Raw genomic sequence first — 7,731 nt, 5'->3', positions numbered from 1 at the left:
AAGAGGTCTGTATTTTTATCATAGGTACACTTCAACTGTGAGGAGACGAATCTAAAACACAAAATCCAGAAAATCACATTTATGATTTTTAAGTAATTAATTTGCATTTTATTGCATGACATAAGTATTTGATACATCAGAAAAGCAGAACTTAATATTTGGTACAGAAACCTTTGTTTGCAATTACAAGACATACGTTTCCTGTAGTTCTTGACCAGGTTTGCACACACTCAGCAGGGATTTTGGCCCACTCCTCCATACAGACCTTCTCCAGATCCTTCAGGTTTCGGGGCTGTCGCTGGGAAATACGGACTTTCAGCTCCCTCCAAAGATTTCCTATTGGGTTTACACACACATTGTATTATCTACATTTTCTGTAACATTTAATTTGGTGCATGGAATTGAAGATCAATTTAGAAAATATTGCACTGTTAATACTAGTTGCAGCCAATGTCCTTGTTTGTGTAATTGTACATCATTGCCATTCCCAGAAAATTGCACTTCATACACAGAAAAAAAGATACAAAGTACAAAATCCTAAAACCTACTTTCAAGTTTAACAGATTTTCAGATTAAAATAATATGAAATGTCAAAGAAGCCTATGTTCCTAAAAAAAACGTTGAGATACAGATGGACTACGACTTAATACAACAAGGGTTTAAGATGACAATAGAGCACACAGAGTAGATAGGGGATGGGGATGGGGAGGGGCCATCTTTAAGACTTGAAACGTGATTATTGCTTTTGTTCTAAATCGAGTAACGATGCTTCTTATTACGTAGCTTTGCATGAGCTTTTGCGAGCTAGTAGGGCTCATAGGAGCAGGAGCCCTAGAGTGAGGCAGCTTGATGTACAAGTACACCCCCCTGGACAGGAAGCTGGACAACGCTTCTTAGCGCTTGTAAATTCTAATATCACTAGGATGTAGTATTAGTCAAATCTGGATTAACCCTGACTGCTCTATTTGGGATTCTTCTGAGGTAACCTYGACGATCTCAGAATGATTTGAGAAAGCAAATCCCAACAGTTTGTTCCATTGTATTGGAGCAGACGGTACAGCWGAGGAGAATTATAGAAACTCGTATGGTGCAAAAGCTGCCCTTTCGTTCTCTTTCTCAGAGGCCTAACTTGACCCCACTAACAACAGAAGGCTTCGGCGGCAGCAGGAGAACAAACAAGATGTCTTTAAGACCCCAAAAAAATGGTATCATATTTTTGAATTTATTTTTTAACTCCATAATTAAAATGGAGCAATATAAGAATTATCTTTCTATCGCATTTCAACCCTTCGCAATCTTTGAATGCCTAATTACTCTTTTCTACACAATCAAACACCTAATAGAAACCAAAGTGTCTTTATGAGAAAGAATAGTGGTAACTGAATAGCATTTGTTCACTATGAATAAGTTAGTTGCGATAGAACGCCCGAACATAGCCCCCTCCTCCCCCCTGCTGTGCAGACAGAAATGGAAATCTGTTAACATCTGAAAATCTCCAAACTGGCAGGACATGACAGATAGAGGATTAACCAAAACCATTGTTCTACAGTAATGAACAAAGGCAACGATAAAGAAGGGGGGAGGGCGGGTAGAAACAGAGAAAAACTAATTTTCAGAGAGCTTAAAACTTGAATGATTTATAAATGTATTTAATAAATGATTAACTGTTAAATATCCTAATGATAACTTAACTGTATGTAACTCTTTTTTTTTTTAAAGGTAACTTTAATCTAAAGTATTACAAAAACAACTCTTCTTGCAGGCTTTGTTCATGAGTGTTTGTGAGTRAGGAAACCTTCTGAATCTGTTGGGACAAACCTGTCTATATGACAACCTAGTGACCACATTTCCTAATCTAACCTCCCACCTCAGTGGAACATCTTTTAATCAAAAACATTGCAACCTGGGGAGAAATACATCTATTTTCTGATGTTCTTTTTAGTTAAAAAGAGACCGGCGGATGACACGGCCAAACACAGACCTTGTTAGACGTGGCATTAACAACAATGTACATGAATGATTTAAGCTTGTCAGGGACAGCAAAGGGTCAAGCTCTACTGTATATGTGACTAGGGCTGGGTCTAATTCAAAACATTAGAAAGACGTGTTCTATAATGCTTGCATGTGTTATCCTCTAGGATTTGTATTTTAACTTTAATTTATTTTACCCCCCCCCCCCAAAAAAAAAAATGAATCAAATGAAATGAGTCTGGCAGTGGGCTGAGGATGGGGGAACTCAGGACCATTCTGGTACCGTCAGGACATGGCCGCCCACTGGATTACCCAGAATTCTCTTCTGGCTGGCATGGGATGGCATCTGCTCCATCCTCTGCTCACGATCTTACACCACCACCACGCACGAGGATGGCATCTGCTCCTTCCTCTAATGTAATGTCTTGTAATGTGTAATGTCCTGTAATGTGTAATGTCTTGTAATGTGTAATGTCCTGTAATGTGTAATGTCCTGTAATGTCTTGTAATGTAATGTCCTGTAATGAGTAATGTCCTGTAATGAGTAATGTCCTGTATGTGTAATGTCCTGTAATGTGTAATACAGGCATGACAAGATACAACAACTTACAGGACATTACACATCAAGAACATTACTCATCACAGGACATTACTCAATGCACGGACATACAACATACAGGACATTATCAGTTACAGGACATTCACATTAACAGTGACGTTACCAATCATTATCAAGGAACGTTACATTACAACATACAGGAGCATACACATTACAGGACGTTACACATTACAGGACGTACACCATTACACATACAGGACATGAACATTACACTTACAGGACATTAACACATCACAGAACATTACTCATCACTATGTACATTACATTACAGGACATTACTCATGTACAGGACAGTTACAGGACGTTACATTACCATACAGGACATTACACATACAGGATCATTACCGACATTACAAGGACATTACACATTACTATGGACATTACACAATTACGGACATTACACACACAGGACATACCCATCACGGACATTACACATTACAGGACATTACACATCACAGGACATTACTCATCACAGGACCAATACACATACAGGACATTAACTCATTACAGACATTAACATTACAGGACATGTACACATACAGGACATGACATAACACATACAGGACATTACATCATTACATGACATACACATTACAGGACATTACCAATTACAAGACATTACACTCCATTACAGGAATACAACATTACAGGACATTACACAATACAGGACATTCACTCATTACAGGACATTACTCATTACAGGACATTAACTCCATTACAAGGACATTACATTACAGGACATTACACATACAGGACATTACTCATTACAAGGAACATACACACACAGGCCGTCCTGGACATTACATTAACAGGAGCATTACATTACAGGACATTACAACATACAGGACATAATATGTACAGACATTACACGATACAGGAACATTAACATTACAGGACGTTACATTACATCATAGCAGGTGACATTGACACAAACAGGAGCGATTTGCACATTACAGGATCTTAGCATTACACTTAACAGGGACATAGACAAGTTTATCCGTATATCGAGTGGTACAATGAGCATTTAAAACAATCACAGTCCTGAGCATTATACAATTGTCAATATTACCGATAGGAACTATACTTCACTTACAGGACATAGCTGTTAATGGAGATGTAAGTTACCTGTAAATGAAGTACTGTTCAACATGTACATGTGTACTGATTTCAAACTGTAATCGATGTAATGTCAGACATGCTACCACTGTAGATGTGTAATTCCTGTAACAAATGGAGATAATGTCCTGTATGTGTCATCAAGGTGCGCCCATTTGACAACTAATTAAATGCTGTAAATTGATCACCCCGGACACCCTCCTACCCTCCATGTCCTGTATGGTGCATAATGTCATGTAAGCATCCGCGATCAGTTATGGAGCGTTGAATATATGTAACGTCTATTACCCATGGGAAATAAGTTTGTAAATATACAAGTAATTTAGATCCTGCATCTTAGTTATCCAGGGAGCGTTGTAATGCATTTCTCTGTTACACATATTACAAGAGCTGTTTAACAAATTGACGTCCTGTACAGTGACATTTAAATAGCAGTGGCTACAGTATATCGTAAATGTCTGTAATAAACAATTGACAGTGAAACGTTTAGCATCCCTGTATGTGTCAATAATGTCCCCTGAATAGGACATATTGACTATTAACAGTCTCACATGGGACATAATCGTTAATTTCATGTCTGTGTGTGTGGAAATGGCTCCATGTGCCTGTAATCTTTGAGTAATGATCACTTACACTGTAGTGTGTAATGTCCTGGGTAACATATGTTTAATGAGTCTCCTGTAAATGAAGTCAAAGTTCACCTGATAGATGAAAGTGAATATCGACTTCCGTAAATCTACAGAGTATATTGTCTGTATAATGTGTAATGCTACTCTTGGACCATAGGAACTATGTGTAAAAAATGCTTCCACTGCTGATAGATAATGTCCATATGTATGTCACATGATTGTCCGTATGTTATTACATGTCACATGGTAAATAGCAGTTTACTAATGTCCATTGTATGTGTAGATGTCAGTCCATGCAGGTTAAAACTATTACAGAATGGTGTAATCCTTATCAGTATCATCTCTATATATATATCTGAAACAGGAGCATCATGATTCATCTTACCTAGGGAACATATATACTCATTATGTCTATGAGACATATATAGCTACCCATCACGGTATCGTTTACACAAGGACTATTACGTACAGTAGCAGTGACAATTACTGTCCCTGTATGAATGAGAATCAGGACTAGTTCACCTATGAACTGATTTACGTAATGTCCTGTAATGTGTAATGTCCCTGTATAGTAAACTTCATGGTAATGTGTAATGTCCTTAATGTGTAATGTCCTGTAATGTGAGTATGTCCCTGTAATGTGTATGTCTGTCCTGTATGTGTAATGTCCTGTATGTGTAATGTAACGTTCACTGTGTTAATGTCTGTAAAACTGGTAATGTCCTGTAATGTGTAATGTCCTGTAATGGTATGTCCTGTTAATGTGTAATGTTCCTGTAAAGTGTAATTGTCAATGTCCTGTATGTGTAATGTGTAAACCTCCTGTAATGTGTAAAGGTCCTTGTAATGTGTATGGTCCTGTATGTGTAATGTAACGTCCTGTAATGTGGTAATGTCCTGTAATGTGTAATGTCCTGTAATGTGAGTAAATGTCTGTAATGTGTAATGTCCTGTAATGGTAATTCCTTGTGATGAGTAAATGTCCTGTTGATGTGTAAATGTCCTGGTAATTGTAATGTCATGTCCTGTTATGTGTAAGTCCTGTAATGAGTAATGTCCTGTATGTGTAATGTCCTGTATGGTGTAATGTAAGTCTGTAATGTTGTAAGTCCTGTATATGTGTAATGTCCTGTATCGTGAATGTCCTGTTATGTGTAAATGTAAGTCCTGTAATGTGTAATGTCCTGTATGTGTAATGTGTAAGTCTGTACTGAGTAATGTCCTGTATGTATATGTCCTGTATGTGTAAATGTCATCTCTGTATGTGTAATGTAGTCCTGTATTGTGTAATGTCCTGTAATGTAGTCCTGTTGTGTAATGTCCTGTTTGTGTAAGTCGTATGTGTAATGTAAAGTTGTAATGTGTAATGTCCTGTACTGTTGTGTAATGTTTGTTGTAATGTCCTGTAATGTGTAATGTCCTGTAATGTTGTCCTGTATGTGTAATGTCCTGTATGTGTTGTGTAAGGTCCTGTAATGTGTGTAATGTAATGTCCTGTAATGTGTAATGTCCTGTAATGTGTAATGTCCTGTATGGTGTAATGTCGCTGTAATGTGTAATGTCCTGTATTGTATAATGCGTCGTAATGTAATGTAGTCTGTATGTAAGTCCTGTAATGGTAATGTCTCGTGTAATGTGTAATGTAATGTCCTGTACCGTGTTTTTGTGTGTATAACTGCTGACTGCTGCTACTTCAAACCTCTCTTGCAAAAAAAATTTTAATTCAAATGAGTCTCACCACCACACCACTACGATGTATTCAACCAGCGACCAGATTCTTCCTAGGATCTCCCAGAGGTCCCTGCTGTGCTGTCCTGCTGTGCTACGTAATGAAAACACTTATGTCACCGTATATTATCTCAGAATGAGGTTAAGGACTTAAGCAGTTTTCACTTAATAATACATGGGGTTAAAATGTCTTGTTACTGGGGTTTATATAAAGCATCTCAGATTTCTGATCTGGGATCAGTTTTAGCCTTTTAGATCAGAATGAAGAGACTGCCAGGACACAGGTAACACTTTAACCTTGATCAACTCCTTCTCAGGGGGTTGAGATGGCACCCTAACAATGCCCGTCTGTCACTGGTCTGGTTAGGTCAACCTAACATAAATGGGATTAGTCCCATCAACCTACTACAATAACACAAGCCTAATCAACCACATCATATTATTATGCATCCTTGGCAGGGCTACATATTTGTTACTGTCTTCTAACAGAGAAGCCACTGTGACGGGGGATAATACTGGCTGGGCTACATACACTCAGTGGCCATCCAAGAACCGGGTCGGACCCCCCTATGCCTCCAGAACAGCTTGAATTATTCGGGGCGTGGAGACATTGCTCAATTGGTATCAAGGGACCTAACTTGTACAAAAAAACATTCCCCATATCATAAAACCACGCCACCAGCCTGTGCCATTAATACTAAACAGGATGTGAGCAGTTGACTCGGAGACACTGGCCTTGAAGAACAATACCGCGTTCACAGTTGCGAGGTCACTCGTTTCACCCGTTCTAACGTTCCATCGAACAGTAACTGAATGCCTCGATGCCCGTCTGCCGTGCTTTATCAGCAAAGCCACGTCCACGTGACTCACTGTTTGTAGAAGCTAATCATATTCGTGAACAGGGTGGTGTACCTAATAAACTGCCAGTGTTTGCTCTCTCTCAGTTTCCACCTTCGAACAAAGACGTGATGGGGATAATACTTAGCCTAATCGTTTTGTCGTCTATCAGATTTTATATATACACACACACGTTCAAAAGTTTGAGGTCACTTAGAATGTACTTGTTTTTGAAAAGAAAATAACATTTTTTTGTCCATTAAAATAACATTCAATTGATCAGAATACAGTGTAACAATTGTTAATGTTGTAAATGACTTGTGGGTTCGATTACAGGCTCAAAATGGCTAGAAACAAAGAATTTCTTCTGAAACTCGTCAATCTATTCTTGTTCTGAGAAATTAAGGCTATTCCATGCGCGAAATTTGCCAAGAAACATAAAGATCTCATGTAACGCTGTGAACTACTCCCTTCACAGAACAGAGCAAACTGGCTCTTAACCCCAAGAATAAGGAAAGAGTGGGAGGCCCGGTGCACAACTGAGCAAGAGGACAAGTACATAGGAGTGTCTAGTTTGAGAAACAGAGCCTCAAAGTCCTCAACTGGCAGCTTCGTTAAATAGTACCCGCAAACCCAGTCTCAACGTCAACAGTGAAGAGGCGCCTCGGGATGCTGGCCTTCTAGGCAGAGTTCTGTCCATGTCCTGTGTTTCTTTTGCCATCTTAATCTTTTATTTTTATTGGCCAGTCTTGAGATATGGCTTTTTTTCTTTGAAACTTCGCCTGGAAGGCTAGCATCCTACACCAAATGCAACATGCAACAATTTCAGAT

Source organism: Salvelinus sp. IW2-2015, unplaced genomic scaffold (genome assembly GCF_002910315.2).
Source record: "Salvelinus sp. IW2-2015 unplaced genomic scaffold, ASM291031v2 Un_scaffold2856, whole genome shotgun sequence".
Lineage (NCBI taxonomy): Eukaryota > Metazoa > Chordata > Actinopteri > Salmoniformes > Salmonidae > Salvelinus > Salvelinus sp. IW2-2015.
Note: the sequence above shows the minus strand (reverse complement) of the source record.